The sequence below is a fragment of the Peromyscus californicus genome, unplaced genomic scaffold, assembly GCF_007827085.1.
Source record: "Peromyscus californicus insignis strain IS unplaced genomic scaffold, ASM782708v3 Scaffold_4__1_contigs__length_199733344, whole genome shotgun sequence".
Classification (NCBI taxonomy): Eukaryota; Metazoa; Chordata; class Mammalia; order Rodentia; family Cricetidae; genus Peromyscus; species Peromyscus californicus.
In genome coordinates, this window is record NW_026294562.1 from 130470312 (window position 1) to 130495083 (window position 24772).

The following is a 24772-nucleotide window of genomic DNA, read 5'->3' on the forward strand; positions in this document are numbered from 1 at the left end:
GCCGACTGAACCCGAGCCGAGTTCTCACGAGCCTGTTTACTTGGTCTCCTTCCTCCAAGCTGGGTGTCTGTAGCAAGGAGCAAAGGGAAAGCCAGGACTTCCGGCTGACCTTGGAACCAGGAATGACCAATCCCAATAACAAATAATAGCAAGAATAAACAATCACGAACATTGCAGAGGTGCCAGCTCCAGCGCTGAGAAGGATTAATTTCCTATTTGAGTTCTATTCACATAAATACTCGTAATGACATATTTAAATCCAGACTCTGTTAAATCCTCAATCCTCAGTACCTAAGCCAATAGTGTGGGGCTTGTATTTAATCGGTTACTGTAATAAACATATAAAATGTGTTTTTTTTTCTTCCATGAGAGGACAGACCAGTGGCTACATAAAAGGACATCAAATGACACATCCTCCATCTCCCAGCAAATAAAAAAGCCATCAGCGCATAACAAGGCGGTGATAAAAGGTGCTGAGGCCAGTAAGATTAAGACTTTGTAATAAGGTTCGGGCGCCAAAACTGACAGCCATTTTCTTTTATATTTATCATGTCCTCACATTGGGGTGAGAAGCCACGGCTCCGTCCCATTGCTGGCTAGAATTTATAGCAACTCCATTATTAGGAGATTGCACTGAAATGGGGTAGAGGTATGGTTTTCTGAGGACGTTACGATAGCCTCTTACATTATACACTTGACAGGTTTGTCAGCTCCTAGTAACAAGCCTTGTAAAGTACTTTAATATCATTAGCACTATTTTCTTAATGTGTCTGCTCTCCTCGCAGCCTGGAAATACCATATATCAAAGGCTGGAGGGTTACACGGACTGCTATCTCCTCTTTTTTCTGGCTTCTTAAATGTGATTTTATAGTAACACGTAGGTCTGATATTTTAATCAAAATAATGCAGCCATTTTCCTTTATTGATTAGTAAGTAAATATGTATAAATATGCAGTTAGGGGTGGGAAACCCTTTTAGAGGATATTGAAAACACATAATGAATGGCTTTGGGGGTTAATTTTGCTGCTGGCCCACTTCAGTTATCTGCTCGGTGCTCTAGGGTTTCTATGAGACCTGCCTTACCACAGATCCCAGGCAGACACCTGCAGAAGGGAGAGGCTGAGGTCAGAATCTAAACTCTGCAATAACACTGAAGACCGGCAAGGCCTAAATCAGAAGCCTTTGAAATGTCTGCATCTCCACCTCGCTCTATTTGTAAACTGGCACCAATTATAAACTAGGCGGCAGTTCATGGTGCATTTAAACAGGACTCACATTTATTCTGGGTAAGCCCTGCCTGGCTTTTCCCCTCTTTCCATGATGAACACACTGAGTTGAGAATGTCTGTCTATATTGCTTAAGTAAACCCAGAGGCAAAAACTCTGGGTTCCCTCACAGTACAAGAGTTTCCTAAGTGTCTGAAATTTCAAAAACATACCTCCTCTGCTTTGTGAATGTTGTAATAGTATAAACTTGGTTTCCAACACATTTTTAAGCAGGACATCGACCTTGCTAACATTGTAAATAATCTCATATCTGACTTTGATCATAAAAATTTAATTACTGTCAAAACAAAAGCATTATATCTACACCAGTGGGGTTATGGATATACATACACGTGCGGGCATGTGTGCATGTGCATGCACACACACACACACACACACACACACACACACACACACACACACACACACACAGGAACTGTATCGCCTTCAGTAAAATTTTAGTCAGATTGTGTTATGATTTTTAAAGGTTAGAGTCAGGGGCAAACTACAGTTGTGTGCTTGAGATCAGATGAAACAGGCCTCCCTAACGTGGGCAGTATTATCAGACCAAATTATTTAGCACCCATCACTCCAAGTGTGTATCTTTCTAATTAACGGGAGGTACATCTTACTCTGACTCTCTCATGTCAAGTGGGAGATCCAAAAGAGTCATCGCAGCAAACCTAGAGCCCAGGAAACAGTGGGCAATCAAAAAATATCCGGGACAAGTACGAACAAAAGGGTATACTGTCCCCTTTCTGGCACGGAGATAGCTTTCTGGTGGCCGTTAGCTGCCAAATGGGCTACTCGGTGAGAAACACACCTGTACCTGTAGAAGGACAAAGATGTGACCCTGGGGTTAATCACAGCCCTTCACTTCCCTTGTCACCCATACAACTGCAGTTCTATGTTCACAGAATAAATCTGTGTGGAAACCTCAAGATGACAACAGCTCTAAGTTCTCTGTCGGGAAGTGGCCACCACTCAGCAATCCAAAGTATCTGATGAGAACTTATTTTATTACGTGTACAGTGTTGATCATTAGTCATTTAAAAATATTATTCAGAATGGCTGGACAGGGTGGAGGCTGCTCCATGAGTCGAGTCCTTGTTAAGCAAATGTGAGGGACTGAAATCACCCACATGAAACTACCCACATGAAAAACGCTAAGCCTGGACATGCACTTCTCTGTCACCCCAGCATTGTGATTGGAGACAGTGGCTCCAGATTCAGAGAGAGACCCAGACATCTGATGCTCTCCTTTATCCTCTCTCCATTTGTACCCACCACTACCTGCATAATCACAACACACACACACACACACACCCCACCTAAACACAGAGAAATGCTTTGTCTTTCTCTCACAGACACACTATTATTAAGGGAATAAGAAGTTAATAACAATGGAGGAAGATTCTAGACATTTTTCTTCTTCATCTCTGCATATGATCCCTTAGTTCCTTGGTGATACAAATATCCCAAGATATATTTTACAAAGTAGAACTGTCAGCTTAGATTTTTCAGTTTAATAGTTCTGTTTTGATTTCTTTAGAAATGGCCTAACAAATCCTGTATTCTTATTACATTTGCCCAATTTGGGCAAAAAGACAATTTGTATTTGGGACCAGCTCTCCATCCACCTGAAGTAGAAGACAGGTGGAGATCAAACTCATCTTTTTCTCTATTCTTATGGTCAAGACAACTGGCTAGGAAGGATTAGTTATAGAGTAACCAAGGCTTTTCGTTTTTTCTTTTTTGGACAAGTGATAAAGTTGTGTATTTTTCAGTGGGGTCTGGCCACCACAGGAGGAATTAAACCAACCTCCCTTTACTACTTTACATTACTTCCTGAAGGGATGCCATTAATCTGTGTACTGAGGATCTGTCCTCTAAATGTGTACTTCTCACACAGCCTAGTTAGCATGGATAGGTTGTTCCTATCTTTTGATTCCAGACTATTCTCCACCAGTCACAGGGTTACTCCTAAAATCATTCCATCTGTTTATTGCCAGAACTCATTATGAATTTTACTCAATGTTGTATATTTATAACAATTGTTTTTATGTGAGAAAATATCTCCCAAGTCTCAAGGTTTTTTTTGTTTTTTTTTTGGTACGGAAAACAACTGCCATTGTCTTTGAGGATTTTTGTATTTTTATCTGTACCACTGTATTGCCACTTAAAAAGATGTAGTGCATTACATATATATATATATATATATATATATATATATATATATATATATGTGTGTGTGTGTGTGTGTGTGTGTGTGTAAAATGGTATACATACAATCTTCTGTTTATGAAGATGCTTTAATATCTTGAAAAGTTTTTTTCAGAAAATAAACAAATGATCAGATCGTACAATGAAAATACTCAGCTATTACTAACCGTCAGGCAATCAGAAGTCAGACCGACAAGGAATTAACACTTCATCTCAGGATAATAAAGAAAGTAACAAAAAGTAATGACTGGTCATTATACTCATGGATCAAGGCATCTCTCCACCCTCATCTGAGAAATTCCTATTTGTCACAGATGGTGATTAACACAGAGACCAATGGCTGGCCATCGTGCAGATACTAAGATAATAAAGAATGCTCATCCCTAAATGGGACACATCTCTATCACACACCCTCCTCCAAAGGCTCAGGGATCATTGCAGAAGAAGGAGAAGAAAGAGATTTTAGAGCTGGAGATGCTGGATGACTACAAGGGAACAGTATTCTGGGGACACATCAGGGCAGCTGCACATAGGGACTCACAGAGCTTGCAATAACATGCACAACACCTGTGCAAAACCAAGTTGGACCAAATCCCAGCACAGAGATGGGAATTGAGCATGAAACCCCACCCTTAGCCATGGGACAGGTGACAATCGCTATCTGGTGGGAGAGGAAGAAATCGCCTAAAAACTGAGCTCCTGGTATGCTAACCATGCTCTAGGGCAATGTCATGTATCTGAAAATATTTGGGCAGCACATTGTTCATGATGAATTTTAAAAAAATACAAAGTTGAGTGGCTAGGGAAGGTGGTTGGTAATGATGATGATGATAATAAACAATGGTTTAAAAACTCTTAAGTGATGATGCCAAGAAATGTTGGGATGTTATAAATGAGTATAGGTATTATGAAGGAGAACAAGGAAGCTCTGCACCGAGGTAGGCCCAGGATCACCACCTTTCCCACCATTGGTCATATATGCCATGAGAATTAAGGGAGTGTAGGAGAGGCAACTGCAGTGAAATATTTACTGCAGTTCAGGTTGGCAGCCCAGCAATGTCTACTGACAATGAATAGATAAAGAAGACAGTGTAACTATTAACAGTTTTATGAGCACCACCACCACCCCTACTGATCCCAGTGGGACTGGACCTGTAGTTACATTATGATCAGCGACCACATGAGTTCCACTCCTGGAAGTATACCCAAAGGACTCTAAGTCAGCATAGAAAAGATTTACTTCAGTACTCTGTGTGTGTGTGTGCCTGCAGAGGCCAGAAGATAGGAGTGAATCCCTAGAACTGGAATTCCACACAGTCTGAAGCTGCTTGATGTAGGTACTGGGAACTAAACTCCAGTCCTGTGCAAGAACAGCCAGAGCTCTTAGACACCGAACCACCTCACGTTCACTGCTGCGCTATTCACAATAACTAGGAAATGAAGCTGAAGGTGTAGATACCACCTGCTTCCACTCCCAGAATGCTGTGCTTCACCACAGTCCCATTGCAATGGAGCCAGCCAAAAATGGGCCCAAACCTCTGAAGCCATGAACCAAAATAAAACGTTTCTCTTTAAAAAAAAAAAAAAAAAAGAAGACAGTGTAAATGTCTGCAAAAGATGAGGAGCTGCAATGAACCAATGAGCACCTGCCACTGGCAGCAGCATGGACTCATGGGAGGGTATTATGTTAAATGAAATAAGCAGGTACTGAGTGACAAGTACTTCCTATGTGGAAGCTAAAAAGAGGCTCTCAAAGGAGGAAGAAGCAGAATAGTGGCCTCCAGAGGATGTAGGGGCATGGGAGCAGGACCCAGGACTGTTGGATAACACAGGCAGAAAGACAGTTGCATTGGATGAGGAAATCCTATAGTGCAGCCCAGTAGATGACTATAGTTTACACAAATGACCAACAAGTATCTGGAGAACACTCAATAGTAAAATTTACTATTCTGTGAGAGTTTGAGGAGGGGCACTCGAAGATTTCCAATACAAAGAAGTGATTGATGTTTAAGAAAATGAAAATATTAGCTACCCTGTCATGATTATTACATTATATAGCAGATCTTTACATTGTATTATCCACCAATGAAAAATTTAAACAGAATGAAAAGCCTACCAGGCCAAGGGGTAGCATCCTTAAATTAAGGCATCCCAGGCTCTCACTGTTGCTTCTGTTCGGTATTTTAAAAAAAAGGAGGAAAGCACTCTTCTGTCTAGAGAAAGCCTGGCCCAGCAGGTGTTTGCATATATAAGTTACCCGCAGAACACTCACCCCAGTAGGCTGCTTCCTTCTGCCTTACTCGTCCAAAATCCAGGAAGCCAATAGCTTGGAACCACTCCTGTCTGTCCCTAAGAGGCTAGCAGACTATTTCAGCTAACTGGTCCTGAACTATTCACTTTCCCTGGCTGCCTAGCCACAGAGACCTCTGTAAAGCCTTTGGCCCAAGCTTGCCCCTCACTGCTGGTTTCTGTCCCCTCAGACTGCCCTGCTCTCTACCCTCCTGGGCAAGTATTGTCAGATTCCTTTCCCCCAAAGCCCAGATGAGCTTTCAGACAGGAAAGCACTCATCAGCTCTCAGCTTGCCTTCTGTTTGCTTTAATTTACCTCTGCACTTGCACTGCAAGATTTGAGAGACTGTGGACGTTCTCAAAGATGGATGGTTCTGGGCAAAATCCAGGCAGTGCCTTCTGATGCTGATTTTCACGCCTGACCAAAAACATGAGTGTTAACTGAGGAGCGCCAGAGGGAGACATCTCGGTGTCCTGCAGGGTTACTCTCGAGACTAGCAGCCAGCAAGCCCCAGGAGTTGCCTGTCTCCACATGCTGCTCCCCAAAGCACTAGAGTTACAGGCATGTGCATGGCCACACCCTGCTTTTTATGTGGGTGTTGCAAATCTGAATCCAGGTCCTAATGCTCACGCGAGAACACTTACTCACTGAACCATCTCCTTAGAATCAAAATATCCTCTTGATGACTAATTGCCCATAGATTGGATTGTTCCTTTTTATTTTCAATGAATAAGCTCATTATTTTGACTTCGCAAGGATGGAGGACAAGGGGACTTAAATCTGATGCTGAATAGAGAATGAATTGATGTAATCATCTTGGACAACAGTTTAATATTATCTAACCACTTGTAAATTTGTTTCCCTTCGAATACGTCAATTTGACTTCTCTAGATGGAAATGGGCAAAAATTCGTACGTGTCTTCCCAGCACTATTCAAATCTCGCTACAGCTGGAACATCTCACAGACTCACCTATAGCAGAATGGAAGGGACAAGAGTAAGATGGAGTGAAAACTGCACACTGGAGGAAAGATGGGGGCAGATACGTGTGTCAGCATCTGCAAACACTGTTGAAGGGGAAAGCCATAGAAGCAACATGCATGTTTCCATTCACATCACACTTAAAGTCAGCAAGTTGAAACCCCATACTGATGGCAGATCTATATGAAGGAGAAAAAAAAATAAAAGAAAGTGAGTTGTCAATCACACTGTTCAAGCCAGTGGTACTGTGAGTGTGAAGAGAAGGAATAGAAAATCATCAGTTATAGAGAGTTTCCAGAATGGATGGGTAGGATGCTTTCTATTAATCTTGCAACATAAGAATAGCGACACTTTGATAATGCAGATTATTTAAAATGTACATATGTAACTTGTGCATCTTTTAGATAAATTTTTGAATGTAAAAAGTAATTATCAGTTTAATAGAAGTAGAGAAGAGGTGGCTATGATGCCCAAGAAAACATCGGCTCCATCCTCTTCTTGTTAAGAAATAACAGCAGAATTCTGACAATGACCAGTCAGTATTTTTAATAGATGCAGAAATGGGCAGTTCTCTAAATTGTACATTTTATTTTGCAAATAAAAATGTATCCCTGTAGCATGAGATTTAAATCAAAGTTATGCAGAGATTATAAATTAAATCTGGACATGATAAGCAATCCTCATGTGTTTTATATATAATATTTCCATACAAGTTTAATAGTTACCAGTATGTATGAAGATTATGATTTTAAATCAGTTATTCAGACCTTTAAATTAGCCAAATGCAGTCCATTAAAATATCCGTTGTTTTATGTCCCTATCTCCTTGTAAGATGATTCTCAGACTCTATGAGACACATAAAGCACCACTGTCCCATGTCTTCCAGGTGTATTCATAGCACAACTGCAAGATCACTGTAGTTGTATAACTTGGGTGGATTTAGAGAAATCTCTTGCTTTCGGCATCTTGGAGTAGTTGATAGTATTTGTATAGTTTGTGCCTTGGTCTTGCTTCCCAACAAGAATTGGAAGAAGGTGGCAGCACTCCACGTTCCTTGCGAAGCTAGGCTAGCCATTAAAAAACAATGGAAGGCACTAAAATCATAATATCCCATAATTTCCTCTCTCGGCAAAACTGAAGGCTCGTATCATCATTATACAGAGGAGAGAACTGCTTGGGACAGACAGAACTTACTCAAAGTGATGACTGTGTAGAGAATTGTGGCCTGTCTTTATGAATTCTCTGTTGTACTGTCTTCAACCCACAATACTAAGAATGGGCGAAGGTTTGGTATTTATAATGATGCACATCCGTCAAATGTGTATCTGGGTACAAGTCTATATTCACACTGGTCAGTCTGGCTCATGCCCATTATTAAACTGTGTTGTAAATTTTCATTTTGGGTTACCATTTCTGATGGTGAATGATGCCCACACATCAACCAAATCAGGTTGTCATCTCTTTAAGAGATTAAGGATTTTTAGTAGAAGCTATAAAATACTACCTTCGACATATTTTAAAGTTCCTGACTGCAGAATATTTGTGACACTTCTATAGCGATGATTGTCATGTGCTTATTTCCATTTTCCAGGGTCCTTCATCATCGCACCGGGCGGGTAATTAGCGAAGCTAAAAACTGCTATCCGAGAATGCAACATCTCAGCTGTCATCCTGCTGGAGTGTGTGGCGGGGGGAAAAGTTACTTTGTAAAATGAGAGCCCAGCGGTGCCGTTGTATTGACTTTTATGTCATGTTTGTTTCGGTTTCCGAGTCAAAACAAGTTTCACAGCTCCGCCTGGCCCAGAAGTTTCCGCTGGCTTTATGAAAATGAAGCTGTCTTGTTTGTCTGGTTCATAAATCATTGTCAAGTGGAGCCAGATAACAGAAACAAGTTCAGATTCCAGGATGATTATCCTTAGAGATGATGTATTAAATATACAGAATACAACTTGATTTCCAGAAGCCGTGTTGACTTCGCAGAACAAAGGCTGCAGGGGGAAATTACCTCATAAGAGGCGGTGTGAGAGCTTGCTCCAGCCGGTAAGGTGGGAACAGGAGGAAAGGAAAGGAGGCAGGGCATCCGCGCACAGGAGGATGTGGGTGTTTTCTCCACTTTCCTCTTCACTACTTCCCTGCGGTCCTGCCTCTAAGCACCCCGTGCCTCTTATGTGTTTGTGGTTTTGACTCATCGAGGAAACATGTTCAGAAAGGATATCCTTCCTTCCTCCTCTGTGTTCTCGAACTTCCCGTCCATCCTTTCCCCTGACGATCATGCTTTTAGGTCAGGACTCCTGGCCGTTTACTCACAGCTCAGCGCGTTTCCCTGGAATCAACCTGGTGTGAGATGTCTCTTTGTAGTGCCATAGCTCATGCCTGGGAGGTTGCTCAGTACCTCTGCAGTGCTATCTCGTGGACTGTGGAATGAAGTCTGGAGAAAAACCACAGTGGAGGACAGGACTCTGGCTTAAGGGACTAAGAGCGCTCGCTCCTCAAGAGGACCTGGGCTCAGCTCTTATCACCCACATGGTGGCTCACAGATACCTGGAGCTCCAGTTCTGACTTCTGAGGGCACCGGGCCAACATACATGTGGCACCAGGCCCACATACATACATGTGCCCACATACATACATGCAGGTAAAACAATCATACACATAAAATAAATAATTCTTACAAGTGGAAAAAAAATCACAGTGGAGTCAAAAAGAGTCAAGGGAGGGCCAGCTCCAGATCAGAAATGTTCATGTGACAACTCAGGGAACAAATTTATTTTTCTCTATTTTGATTTTTTTTTATTATTTTTGAGACAGGATCTCTCACATAGCTCTGACTGTCCTGGAACTCACTATGTAGACAGGCTGGCCTTAAACTCACAGAGATCTGCCCACCTCTGACTCTCGAGTCCTGGGATTAAAGGTCTGTACCACAATGCACAGATTCCTCCACTGCTTTCAATTTTTATTTTAATTTGTGACAAAGTCACTGTGTTGCCCTTGGTGTCCTGGAACTGTTGCATAGACCAGGCTTGCTTTGCCTCTCAGAGATCTGCCTGTCTCTACTGGAAATAAAGGCCCAGGGAACCAGGACTCTTCTACATTTCATGATCTTACTTTCTTACTGTTCATTAAATGGAGACTTCAGACATTTGAACCAGTTCAAATGCATGCCACTAACAAGCAGAGGGTTATCTGCTATATGAGATGCCTTCTGCCTGAACAGATTGTTCAATGCCTACAGAGGCCCCAAAGCCATTTCAGAAATTCCCCCTCAGGAACTCCCTTCTCCCTCCCAATCCTTGCCCAGAGCCTTATCTTCTGGGTATAGTCTTAGAGCTTATTCTCATTCTTCCCTGTTCATGTTTCTTTGAGGTACAGTCAAGAATTAATTGAATTTTTGTCTTTAAAACATTGATCCAATCTAATAGTATGGAGCTTAGCAAGTGCATAGGATTTATGTTTGTGCACAGAGCTGTTCCTGTGGGCACAACACAGAGTAGGTTTGCATTAATTAGTGAGAGAGCAAATAGAAAGGAAAATATGGAAATATGCCCAAAGCTACCAGAACTTCTGGGTTAAACTCTTTTGTCAGAGCAACTAGAGGGAGATCCATAATATTATTAAGGTTGATTTCAGGATCAATTAGGATTCCATTCAATGGGAGTGAAAAACTTCCAAAGGTCCAAATGGCATAAAGCAGAGACATAGTTCCATGGGTTTCTGGAATTATGAAAAGGAATGTTCTTTGTCTCCCAGGAAAACTCTTTCATATTAAGACATAACTAAAGGTAATGCTTTATACACACAAGATCATACATACTACACGCCTTCATTTTGCAATTCAGAAAGTGAGTGCCCTAGGAAATTATTACCTTGTCTTACTCGGATTATTTGACTGATTTATCATTAATGGACATACTTGGTATTTCTACTCACTTGTACAGCAGGAAGGAAAAATGGAGAATTGCTCTTTTTTTTTAACTAAGACAAACATAGATGACAGGTTAGGGCCTTCATCCCCACATGTACTCTTCCAGATGCATGTCCATCATTTATATGATTTGAGTCTTTGTCTGACCTCATCTCTTACATATGCAAAGTAACCAGGTTTCATATTTATAATCAATGGGCTAAAATGTCTACTTGAGAATTCCAGTAACCGTGGAATCCCAGAGTGGTAAACCAAGTGCTTGTATAGTATTTAGATTTTTGAAAGTGTGACCTGATTTTCTATCCCAGTGGTGTAGAAAGTTGGAGACCCACACTTTAAGATGAGCGAGTTTCCATGAGGCAATCGATAGAGATAGCCCACACAGTTTATTTTCTATTACGTATACCTTACAGGCTCTTGAGTCAAGTACTGTGGCAAGATTTCTAGAAGGCTGCTGCTTTTGAGGAAAGATCATCAATAACATATGTAGCCAAGCAAGCTAAAATAATTACAATCAAATTTCATGCTTCAGGGCATAAACTGATTCCCAGCAAGGGTCAGGAAGGAATTATGTTGCCTTCACCCGGGTGTGCTGTTCCTTGTTTTGTTTCTTTTCAACCCTTTTCCCATCTTCAAATACTGATCAGTGTTCTCAAGTCAGGTCAGCTGAGCCCACATCTTTCCTTGGTCACCTTATGTCTGGGTTCTGTTTCCTCACAATGCCTAAGAATTTAGTCTCCGGAGCAAACCACGGATTTAGAAATGTTGTCTATTGTGAATTTGATTTCTTGTGGACTTAGTTTGGAAAGTTGTGAGTCTGAAAGAAAGAAGAAAACAACTCATCAGAGGCCAGCATTCCACCATCAGATTTAAAAGATAGCTGAGGATCACAGCCTCTCTCAGAGGGCCTCTTAACTCATCCATTTTTCAGTCCTAGGTTTTGTACTCTCTTTTTTCCTCAACTCAGTGACTGGCTCTCTCTCATTCAAAACTCTATCAAAACATAGGGCTGCTCTATTCAGAATAGCTTTGAAATCCATAAACAGTAGGTCTTACTCTTTGTCACTAGTTCTTTGGGGACAGTGGGTAGACAGGAGAGAGAGGGCCAGTGGTTATACTCAGTCACATGATGCTTCTGCACACTAAGCATGAAGGCCTTTGAGATAATTATATTCTGTGTATCGGAGCCAACTAGGGAAGCTTCAGGCTGACATGAGGATACATCTGGGCCTGATAACAATTGCAAATACTCAGGGCACACTTTTACGAAGAGCTTATGTTACTATGTGAAACAGCATGTTTTTACAGCACTCACAACAGTCAGATAAATAAAACAGCTCTCCGTGCAAAGCTTGGTGGGGGAAAAATGTATTTCGTAACATTTCATTTAGAGCAGAAAAATTTCCCCACTGAGAAGGGAACATTTGACCCTGAGAAAATGTTAAGTTCTTTCCACAGCTGCTGGAAGCAGTGACAGAGTGCAATACTCTGGGCTGCCATTAATGATGTTTCCTGGAAAATGACATTACCTCTCGTTCAGAGGGACAGTTTGGGAGATTTGGCTCCCATTTGAAAGAGTAGAGAAGACCTGGTATAAAGTCAGTCTGTTTACACACATGCAAGCCGAGAGAGCTTAGAATGAAGAGTCTGTACCCTTTTGTCTGCACCCAGGCTAAATGCATGGTTTTGTTTGTTTGGAAAGTTGCTTTGGAGGGCAGGCTTAACGTGTGGAGCATAGCTGAAGTGAATCGCAAGATTATCATCCATGCTTTGGAGCAAAGTCAGGTAGGAGGAGGAGATTTTAGGCAAACAGCTCACATTCAGAGTTTTTGTGCGAGATGCCAAGCATTGTCAGTAAGGTCCCAAGCAAGCCCTCTTGCTCACATGTCCAATCATCCTCAGGCCTCTTTCTTCCCATGGAGAACTGCAGAACCAGAAAGCCGAGGGATGCACTGACTGGCGTTTGTCATTGTGTCCCCTTCTTTCTGTTGGATCTTTTGAAGATGCAGTTTGGTATGGACGTGGTTCATGTCCTTGCTCCTTCGTCTTGTGCATAGTCTTGTAGCACTCTGTAATTCTCACACATCTACCCCTTCTGAACATTCTTCCTCCAGACTTGTCCATCAGGATCCTAACTCTATCATGAAGGAGAAAAGAAATACCATGGGATTCCCATCTGTAAAGAGCCTTGGCGCCTTTCACTTTTTAGTGAATGTTTCATTTCTAATTTTCAATGAATATGAAAGGAAGGGGTTTAGTTTCTGTTTCGCAGATGTGGCTGACTGAGGCTTAGCTTATGATGATGTTACTTACCCCAGACCCTACGTCAGTAAGTTGCAGAGCCCAAGCTCAGTCCCGTTGTCTCTAATTAAATAAAGACTCTTTATTGATGAGACTACCTTAAAATGAACAGTAATTTCAATTTCAAAAACACATTTCTTTCTTTTCTATATTTCCTATAGAGTAAAGTCAATAGGTCCCAAAAACATGTTTTACACTCCCCTGAACTCAGATGTACAGAAAAAAATGATTAAATGAACTGATAAAGACTAGAGGGGAAGAATGTGTGACATCCTGTGTAGACATAAGCCTCCTCTGTAGATGGGTACTGAATATATCTCTAAACACGTGTTAATTTAACAATCACATGCTGTAGCTTCCAGTTTATTCTCATGTGGAGGGAAATCAACATGGATTTTCTTGACCGTAATTAATGTGTTTAGGGACCACACTCCACGTTTTACTAAGTCCCGCATGTGCTGGGCTCCTCCGGTCATCTCTCTTGAAGACAAAACGCGCCTTTTTCTTAAGTAGTCCCGAGGTTTGGTTTGTTTGTTATTTGGGGGGTGGCGAAAGGACATGGTTTTTCTGGAAAGCTGGCTCCCGTGTTCTCAGGGGTTATAAAAATGGGAATCATTTTTATTGGCAATCCCCGGGAATAGTGCTGAGACAAATGGAAAGCCGAAGATAAGGATCCTCTGAGGTGCGAACATACAGCTGTTGGGAATTGCCAGAGAATCGGACCAATAAAGGAAGTCACTATTTTTCCAGGCCTGAAGTGAGTTATAGGGCGAGACGGGTGTTGTATATTTATGTAAGGCAACAGCAGGGAGTTTAAGCGGCTGGATATTGCTGAAAGAGCATCATTCACATTCAGGCCGAGACAAAAGGTGGAAATGAAGCAACATCCTGGCCAAAGAAGGCCTCACGACAGAATAATAATGTTTCGGAGAGGGGGGCTGTGTGCATGGCCGAGGGTCGGCCTCAAAACCAGGAAATGATCAAGATGCCTTGTCAGACCTTCAGAAAACAGTCACACACACACGCACACGTGCGGGCACACACATACACACTCACACTCAGGATTAAGGCCTGGCCAAGTGTCCTTGGGAAGGCGGTCATTTATCTTCCACAGAACTGCATAGACAATTACCCGCAACCTTCGTCAGTGTAGTCAGCAAGACAGGTTTGCCAAAAGTGCTGGAAAAAATATGTATCAATATCCACACGTGTCGGTGGGCCTCCTGTTTGGTGTCTATTATCACCCACGCTCCGGCCTCAGTAAGCTCGCACAGAAACTAATTCAGGACAATGTTTGAAGAACTGCAGTGTTCTGGCGGCCCCAGTCCGAGGAAGGGGATGGGCAGGCAGAGAGGCTGACTTATCTCCTCGTTTATTTATTGTCCTTTTGTTTAGAGGAAGTTGCAAGCTGAAAAAAAGGGTTCATGAAATCACACACTTCTCTCATGACAAACGCTGAGAGGAAAAGAGAGAAAATCAGTTTGAAGGGGGAGAAAAATCCCAAAACAGGAAATAAAGGCGTTTTAGCATTCCAAAAATATTCATAGCTTGTCTGTAGAAGTTTTGGAAAAAAAATCTTGCTTTTCTCCTCTTTAGAAGAGAGAGGGAGGGAAGGAGGGAGGCGGAGGGAGAAAGTTGGGTGGGTAGAGAGGTGGTGAGGAGTTGGGGGGATCAGGATCAAAATTAATTATTTGGAAAAATACTTTTTTAATAATAAAAAAAAGGAATGGCCTCTAGTACACCCAAGTGCTAAGTGCTATTGGATTTTCAAATGGTGGGTTGTAGGTGTCTCTGCAACCATGCATTCTAATAAAAACAAACAAGCACACAAAGCACAATTAAATGAAAGAAAATGGACATCTCCTGTCCCACTGGCCACTTTCTTTAACATTCAACTTGAGTGGTTCCTAAAATAAGGAATGGCACACAGGTGTAAAAATAGTGAAAACTTCTCAAAAGTTGACCAGAAGAGCCCATACAATGATTATGGGAAATTCAAGAAGAATTAAAATGCGTGTTAATAAGGTGAGTATTGTGTGGGCCGCAAAGTAAGTTTGTGAATTTTCCTTGTTACGAGTAAGAAAAATCTGCTATCACGGTGGCCTCTCTTTCAAGGAAAACATACTTACATCCTTTTGGGTATTTTGCTCAAATTTAAAGGAAACAGTAAAATAAAATAAAAAAATGCACAGAATCATTTTGATTTTTCTTTCTTTTTTCTTTCTCTTTGTTCTTTTATGGCTGAATAAAATTACCATGAAAAACAACAACAACAATAAAAGTTTAACTAGATAAGAACAATGGAGTGGACGACGTAACTTCCTTCACGAATTCTTAGACTCTTCACACCAGCTTTCTGCTTCAGCCCCAATATCATCAGAACGTGGCATTCAACAACTTCCCTAATGGCCAAAGGCAAGGAGGAGGAAGAAGACACAGTGAGGCCCCCCTGCCTAGTGTCCCCAGAGCAAGCAACTTGCATATAGGGACAGTTCTTGCTGCAATTGCTGGTGAGTTTACCAGAGCAGAGAAGTCAAAGACCTCTGGAACCCAAAGCCTCAGCACATGGGCAAAGTGATTCTACTTGCCAATTCCCTATTTTTTTGCACAGGGGGATGGATGTCTTACGGGATAGGGTCATGCAAATTCATCTTGGGCTTCTGAAGCATCAGGTAATACACTCGGCCACAGGCAGGATTCCAAAACCATTTTCCAAGCTGTCAAATCCTGTATGAAAAACCTAATATTTTGACCACCCCTCACATCTCATGGCATGCTTGCCTGGCACTAAGAAATGCACTCATGGAGAACATAGAGTAATAGGTCACTTACTGGAGCATAGCCTTGAAGTACTTGAAGAAAAATGCCATTTCCATGGAATTTGAGAACCATCGAGGAAGGAAAGACCTTAAACAAATATTGTTCAGACAGATAGATAGATGGATGGTAAATCACACACACACACACAAATACACACACACACACACACACACACACACACACACACACACACACACACACACACACCACATGAGTCTCTTATAGTAGGGGTGGGGGAAGAAAGAACTCTTTCTGCCTTTGGCTTCTCCTTTAAATATTTGACGGAGAAATCAATAGTTCCACTGCAACACCCATGGGTTGTGGTATGTGGAGGAGAAAGAGAAAAAGAAAAAGAAAAAAAAAACCCTTATATTTAAACAGGGATTTTAACCTTTTCACCTTAGCCTCTTCTATTTCCTTTCCTTCTACTCATAGCATTTAGGTAAATTAGGAAAAGATTCCTCCATAAACATGCAAGGGGATCTGTTAAACTTTCATCTCTAATTTATTCATGAAGGAGCCAGGTCTTCCCTGGCCCGGCTGTGCATCAGACTGTCAGGATGACTTTCTCTCTTGTTGAGAAAGGCCATGGGAGGAGACAGAGCACAAGCCTGGGCTTTGCAGGCAATTGCTGCCAGAAGAAAACAAAACAATCCTTCCCCAAACAAATGAACAAAAGCCACTTGCTCAGCTAAGTGAGTGTGAGCAAAACTTTGTGATTGCTGGAATGAGTCCTAAGCATATATGCATGGGAAAGTGTCGAATAAAAATGTAATATAAGTTGTATATTATAAACATGTAATATATAAAATGGATATATATATTCTATAATACACATGTGATAGGAATATATGTTCTATATGCCTGAGATTGTTTATGCACCAACATTGTATAAAGGTACTCTATTACCAGCCCAGTGTACAGTTGGATGTAGTGTCCTGAACAATGCAAGACACATCTGAATTTAAACTTCTAAATCAAGTTGTTTTCAGATCTGCTACGTTGCTGTAGTTTTAAGGGCATGGAAGCTTCAGACTGGGGATTGTCCACCCTGACAGTTCTTGTCCGCATGCAGAGACGCAGATCTCTATTGAACTCTGTGCAAGAGACCATGTGTGTTCACCCTAGGCACCTGGAATGTGTATGCTCAGAATACTTAACATTTTAAGTATACCCTCAGTTTTGCTTTCAAACTGGACTGTTGTTTAATATGTTGGATGCTTTCTATTAAATATTTCTCATCTTTGAGGTTTTCTTTTGCATTGAAATCATTTCCCAGTTTGTTTGTTTCTTTTTTTGTCCACTTTCAAATAGACATTGCTTTGGAGGCTCGTGGAACAGGAAGCAGTCTTGTAATATGAAAGCCCTTATGTGAGTTGATAAATAGGTTGCTTGGTTTTGCCATCCCCACCCTAGCATTCAAAAATTATCATCTTTTATACATGGGAAAAAGGGAGGGGGTGTGATCTGGCATTAGTTCTTTTAGTCGTCAGGAAATTACAAAATGTACACTTGCGAAGTAAGCAATTTTTGCAGTCGGCCTGCACATCCATCTTTTTAATGAGCCTTGTTTATAACTCGACGCCATGCTTCTAGTCACCTACCCTGTTTACGTCTTTGGCCCCTTTAATTAAGAGAAGAACCAGTTAAAAGAAAGTGGGAAGAAATATTAATATGATCTGATTAATTCAGCTAGCAGGAGGTTATGGGGTAGCAAGGTTATTATAACCTATAAAGGCAATATGAATAAAGCTGTATCCATTTGTAATTTTATTAGGCGGAGCAAATTAGTGAGACTGCATAACAGTGACAAAAGACCTGTTCCTATTCTCCCTTACCCCCTACTGCAAGGGCCAGGTGCCCAAAGTTAGGCTCCATATTAGGCAAATGAGGTCTGATAAATCTCAGCTGCTCAGCTAATGAGAACCTCCTGAGCGGCCGCTATGCTAATTTGGAAAGATTAGCTGGGATGTGTGTGTGTGTGGCTAGTTAAAGTCCAATGAGATAAAAGTGAAGCCCCGGCAAGGGGAACCAATACCCACAAAGGGTTAAAGACAGAAAGCCTCTCTTGGGACAGGTAAGGCAAGGCTGATGGATACACAGTGGCAGTTATCATGAAGTAAACTATCAAGAGTAGTTGGAGGAATGGCATACAATCGGAAAAACTAGAACTTAAAAAGAAAGATGGCTGTAACCGGCCCCTTTTAATGATGAAAGTCATAAAGCCCACCTAAAGGCCCCCTCTTCAGCTTCTGAAGTCCTCCCATTGCGGACCCCATCATATCACAACACAACATTTCTCCAATTTGATAGAATCAGCAAAAATTGGAGTGTTTATTTCTGGCAAAAAAAAATGTAGTGGATCTTGAAAAGGAGGATTTAAAGTAAAGTAACGCAGGCATGTTGATAGCTTTTAATACCAAGATCTTACATATCTGCCATAACACAATTCCTTGTTTAGAAACAGCTTCATTATTTCAGAATTCTGTCTCGAAAAATGTTTTTAGGCTCTAGTAGACAGTCATTTCCATGTCTTGCTTCCACTGACCCATCCTTCACAACTCCAAGTTCTGACTTTCTGTGTGTCTGGTCATTGTTCCATCTGTACGGTGGATCTTCCATCTGTACGGTGGATCTCCCGCTCTAAGTTCTGACTTTCTGTGTGTGTCTGGTCATTGTTCCATCTGTACGGTGGATCTCCCACTTTGTGGCCCATCCTTATCCGGTCTCAGCCTGCCTCCACCACTACAGACAAACTGTGTTCCTGCACCGTGAGAGTCCCCCTCCCCCATTCTGCTGTGCTCGGGACTGGGTTTTTGTTTAGCCACTTGCAAGCCTTGTTCTGTTCTAATATTTGAATATTGTAGTGGTTCTTAGTCAAAGAATACAACATAGATGCAAATCTGCAATGGCTCATCTGAGTTGTTAGCCAAATGATAAAAGTATCCGTCTATCATCAGTAGCACATTCCATTGGATATCTTCTTTCAAATAAGAACATCTATACATTGACTAAAAGTCTCAGATGATCTCAGAAATCCAATGAAAAGATGAAAGGCACTTTAAACAGGTATTCTTACGTTTTGAAAATCATTTAAATATTTTAATTTATAGTTTTTAAATAAAAATAAAATTGTTCAAAAATTGTAAGACATAAGAAAATAAATTCTGTCTGTCTAAGCAATGAATTTTGTTATGAATATTTGTATCCCCTTCCAGAAATTCATCTGCTAAGAAGCATATGAAATCCAAGATTCAGTAGTACTAAATGGTCAGGCCTTTGGGGGAATAATTAGATCAGGAGGGTGAGGCCTTTCATGAACATGAATTATACACTCAAGAAAGAGGAGGCTTTGGGGTACACAAAATGGTGTATGGGGTAAAGCTGCCAAAATGACCATCCCAGAACCCATATTTCAGGATGAAAGAACAAGTTGTCCTCTGATCTCCGTGGGCACACCATGGCATCTACACATACACACACACATACACACACACACACACACACACACACACACACACACACACACACACACACAAACACACACACACCACAAATAAATATTTAAGAAAAAGAAAGAGAAGACTAGAGAGAAAGCTCAGCAAATTCAAAGCACCAGAAACTCTTCCAGAGGATCTGAGTTTGGATCCCCTCACCCACATGGGAGGTTCACAACCATCTGTAACTCCAGTTCCGGGAGATATTGGTGCTTTCTTTTGGCCTCACTAGGTACCAGGAATAAAAGTGGTAAACAGATATCCATGTAGGTAAAACACCCATACACTAAAAATAAAAATTTTAAGAGGAAGAAAGAGGCTTGAAGTAGCCTGTTGGCCTCTTCTGCCTTACCAACACGCAGATGATTCCATCTGTTAAATCAGGAAAGGATCCTTACCAGATAAAGTTTGCTCCATCTTTATCTTGAATTTCTCATCCCCTAAGACTGGGACATAAGAATTTTTCTTATTTATAAATTACTCATTTGTGATAGTTATTCTTGGTTGTCAACTTGACTACATCTAGACTTAACTCAAACTAATAATAGAGAGCATGCCTATGAACAGTTTTTGCTTAATCTGAAGTAGGAAGATATACTTCTAATCCAGATCTTGAGGCTGGAAGACATACCTCTGCTGAAAGCCTACATAAGGACATGGAAGAAGGATGCTTTTGGTCTTTGCCTTATTGCTCTAGCCTTATTAGCAAGTCCATTCCTTCACTGCATTAGAGCATACTTCTTCAGGATTCAGGTATCTGATGAAGACTGGCTGAGACATCCAGCCTCATGGACTGAGCAACTACAATATTCTTAGACTTTCCATTCATAATCAGCCATTGTTGGATTAGCTGGACCATAGCCTGTAAGTCAGTCTAATAAATCTGATATATATACATATATTCATTCTATAAGTTCTGCTACTCTAAAAAAACTAACTAGTACATCATCTATTATATTTTTATTACAAGAGCACAGACTAAGACAAGTTCCCAAGAAAAATAATTACTGAATGGAAAAATCAATAATAAAAAAGCATTATTTTAAATACATACACCCTCCTGTCCATTGAATGCAGTATAATATCAATGAAGTTCACCTATATCATGGAAAATATGTAGGAAAAATTCACCTGAATAGGCAAAATTTGGTCAATCATTAAATCATGTAATATCTTCATTTTATCCCAAATGTACCTCTTGAGTTTAAGGAAACTAAAAAAATAAACTAATACACAGTCCCAGACACAAGAATGTTTTGGTTAACAATGGCAACATATACAAACCAGGTCCCATTAGCTTAATTTCCATGGTGACAGCATAGCTCTCTGTTGGTGTAAGCAACTCCATGATGTTCACAGAGTGCTGAAATTACATAGTAACATATTATCAGAATCAGGCAACACATGGCTCTACAGGAACACAGACATGGGTTCGACAACAGACACATTGAAATACTTCCCAAACTCACTGGGGACTTCTGCTCCTGGGTTACGATACTTTAATTATTTAAGAAGAAAATTGCTTTGACCACTATGGCCACTTTTTCAGTAGAAAATATTCATGGAAATTTTAATATTTATATAAAAGCCAAATGGCCCCTGATCCTTCTCCTCACTGGCTCTTTGCTTCCATGGCTCAGCTGATAAGTGTTTAAAAAGAGTGCCTTAAATGCAGAATGATGCATCACTCAGAACAGCTAATGCCACGGTAATAGAGACATGTTTGTGCAATTCAATGTGCCTCCAAATACATCTCCTCCACCATCAGGGAAAGTGGCCTGTGGTTTCCATCGGTCTTTTATCATGGCAGCCATGGCCTCAGAGGAGAACAGTAAGAAGACTCATTTAGCTAATTGTCACCGCGGCTTGGTGCACTTCCATAACTGGAGTCTCAGCTACGCTACCACTGCTGTGTATCTTTGGGCAATTTACTTAAACTCTCTCTGCCTTGGTCACCTACTTGTACAGTGGCCAAACAAAAAATAAATAAAATGAATGACAATGTTAAAAATTTAGAAATTAGCCAGGCGGTGCTAGTGCACACCTTTAATCCCAGCACTTGGGAGGCAGAGCCAGGTGGATCTCTGTGAGTTGGAGGCCAGCCTGGTCTACAGGGCGAGATCCAGCACAGGCACCAAAACAACACAGAGAAAACAAAAACAAAAAAAATTAAAAATTAAAAACATGCAAATCATTTGGAAAAACATATAACAGATAGATAAAATGAGTTGTAATTATTATTTTTCCTTTTATTTGGGGAAATAATTTTGACAACAGTGTCTCCCTCACACACAACAGTGGACGCTTTGGAGCAAGAATAGTCTCAGCTACCTTCCTGTCATCTCAGGATAACAGCACAAAAACTCTGCCTAAAACAGGGTCTCAAGTGTGTCTATGCCATCTCATTGGTGAGAACTGGCAGTATTGTGAAAAAAAACCCGACTAGAACATTCCTTTTGCTTTCAACATCATGCCTTGGCTTTCCCTCTTAATCTTGTTTCATTTTGAACAGCATCAATAAACCATCAGATAAGTACACACGAAGCCACATGGAGATTCGAATTTGAAATGCCACATAGAACAACAGCAAGACGTTCATGTTTATATCTGCTAGCGACGATGGGGATCCATGAACATATGTGACCTTATTATTTCTTAGTCTGACAAAATGCAATCGTTGATGTTACTGAATGGGAAGAAGCAGCGAGTTTGGAAACCTAGCTCTACCACCTTCTAAGCTGGTCTCTGCTATTCCAAGTAGCAGTTAGCACCCAGCTCAGGGGATGGGGGGAAGAATCTCAGTGATGAAACATATGCAGAGAACCTGGCACTCCATAAGCCATAGTTATCATTATGATCGCTATTGACAGAAGCTTCACCCTGGGGGCTCTGCCAAGCAGGGCAGACTTAGAGTGAGCATCAGTTGGTCTGCTGCTCAGCTATCCTATACTGTGAGAAATACTTGAAAGACATCAACTTATAGGGAGGAAGCTTATCTGGTTCACAGTTTCTCAAGCGTCAAGTATGTGGCTGCTCCTGGGCCTGTGTAGCACAGCACATTATGGTAGAAGTCTGTGGCAGAGAACTGCTCCCCTCAGGGTAGCCAGGAAGCAAAACAAACTAACTAAAAGAAAACCAAGCTAGGGGTGGTTGTGATATTAAGATCCCTTTGAAAAGTACTCCATTAATAACCTTACCTTTTTTCCACTGGTGCCTACCTCTTGAAAGTCTTAACCTCTGGAGTACCAAAGGAAGGGGAACCAAGACTTTAACCCTTAGGCTTTGGGGGAGCATCTTCATAATAGCTGTCTTAACAGTTGGTAATAGTGCACTCCTACAAAAGACTGAATCTGTGCTCACCCTTGAGAGGTAAGGCTGTGACACATGAGCAGTGTGTGTACTATGCACCAAGCAAGGGCAGCACACCTTTCTCAGCAGAATCCAAGATACAGGTTCTTACAGTTCATTTGTCCAGGAACTCTTATGGAAACCCAAGAAAGCCTACGAACCTGTCACGGGAGAATAATTTAAGACGACCAATCTAAAAATATGCTGAAGTACAACCATTAGAATATACAAATATACACTAATACATCTCTCTTCATTAATTCAATACAAAGTAAGATCTTGAGCTAAATCTGGGGCTGTCAACCCTTCAAAGACATGTGGAAAATCATGCTGTTTTGAGATGTGTGGCTACGTAAAGCTGCAGGAACGCATCAGTGATGGTTTTTGGTGACAGATTACAGGAACTGGTGAGGCTGTTGTTTTGTGCCATCCACATTCATATGGAAATGAAACCAAAATTTCTCTTATAATTCAGTGAAAATGAAATATTTACCTACCCCATATCCTGCTGTCTTTGTTCTAGAATTCTAGAAACAGAGTCTCTTGGGTAACGCCAGGCTAAGAAGCTCCTGTTGAATGCTGAGAAACACTTAGTGCTCATTCTTGCGCCTTCATAGTTGCCTTGAAAGAAACCCCAGTGCTGTACAACTGTGTGTGAGAGCCCAGTGGTACTCCTGCCCAGACTTGAGCTCTTACCATCATTATTACAGGTTTTACGTTCTTAGAAATGTTCAGGATCTTGGTATAAAGTTAAAATGTAGATTACAGACAAGTTTGAACGTACCTAGATATAAGAGAGACCATACTAACCTATGAAGGTCTTTTTAGAAATGAAATGCTTTGTGAAGCAGGAAATAACTTCAGTCTTGGGAAACCTCATATCTGATTGTGCAGGGTGGGAAGATGAAAATCCACTCTGGGGAAGGTTGCAGATGGAAACATACTTCATTCAACTTGAACTTTAAGCCTTTTTGAGATTGCCCCATGCTCTTTGACAAATGTTATAATACATTCTTCTAGATGAGAACCAATTTTTCACATTATTTAATTAAAAGAGTGTATTTTATGTATATAGCTGGTTGTGTCAAGCACCATTTGAAAGAGACAGATGTGTGTCATCCAGTAAGGAAACACAATTGAGGATTCCATTGCACAGACAGGCCACAGGTCTAACTGGGTGTTTCCATGTCTACAAAGGTTTTGCATAGTATTTATTCCCTGTGGAAGGCCCATGTCCAAAAGCATGCATTAAAACGTGTTCATCATCTATGCTTATTGAGAAAGAACTCAAAACGACAGTCTGCTCAACTTGATCTTTCATAAGCCTACACACTAGTGGCTCTTGGTTGCTTTTTTATATTTGCAGTGCTGAAAGAATTAATTGACTGTTCAATAAAGTATCACTTTACAGATCTGGATAGTCTGTTAGGCAAACTAACAACCACCTTGTTTAACATGTAGATACAAATGGATTGTTTTCAGTTGCATCCCACTATCCTCTACCTAGGTGTGGCAATTAGGTTATTGATTTTAGGTAAATGCCTAGTTAATTATGCAGTAGGCTTTATTTCTTCTTTTAATTAAGCTTCTGCCCCTTTGTGTCGATAAACAATAGTCTCAAGAGAAATGAGGAGAGTCCCATTAGAGTTGTCCAAGTGCTCTCTCAAAAGGAGGCAGAATGTAAGACTCATATGAGGATTGTAAGAGTGAGTGACATGTCCAGTTCAACTGCAGTTCATGTCTAGAATTGGGATTGAAATCTGAGTAGGAGTATTTTATTAAAAATGAATTCTTCATTTCCTGCTTATGGAAACTACCTGAGAAAAACTTCAGCCACTCCTGCCCTGGGTGATTTCACAGAAACAGCATTTAATGTGCCTTTACCCCTCTGCGTCCATGAGTCCATGAAAACAGTATCACTGCCATTTAAGTGTTAACTATGAATGCGGCTTGACAGGGAGAAAGGGAGCAGGGTTGTTTTCAAAACCATCCTGGAAAGAGAGTTTGGGTACATGTCGGCCATGCTGGCTGGCTGTCTATCCTGCCTCATCCTGCTTCGCAACTTTAGAGCCAACATGAATTCATAAGTGATGACTCTCGTCAGTTCCTCTTTGTGATTTTTG

At 41.0% G+C, this 24772-nt stretch overlaps 1 long non-coding RNA gene across 1 annotated transcript in view; it reads left to right on the plus strand.

Annotated features, from left to right (window-relative positions):
- LOC128095312 (uncharacterized) overlaps positions 1 to 18846 on the plus strand; it is a 40124-nt gene extending 21278 nt beyond the window's left edge. Inside the window, exon 3 of the long non-coding RNA XR_008213213.1 lies at positions 15267 to 18846. This is a non-coding gene — a long non-coding RNA (uncharacterized LOC128095312). The remainder of the gene's footprint in view (positions 1 to 15266) is intronic.
- Positions 18847 to 24772: the final 5926 nt, after the last annotated feature.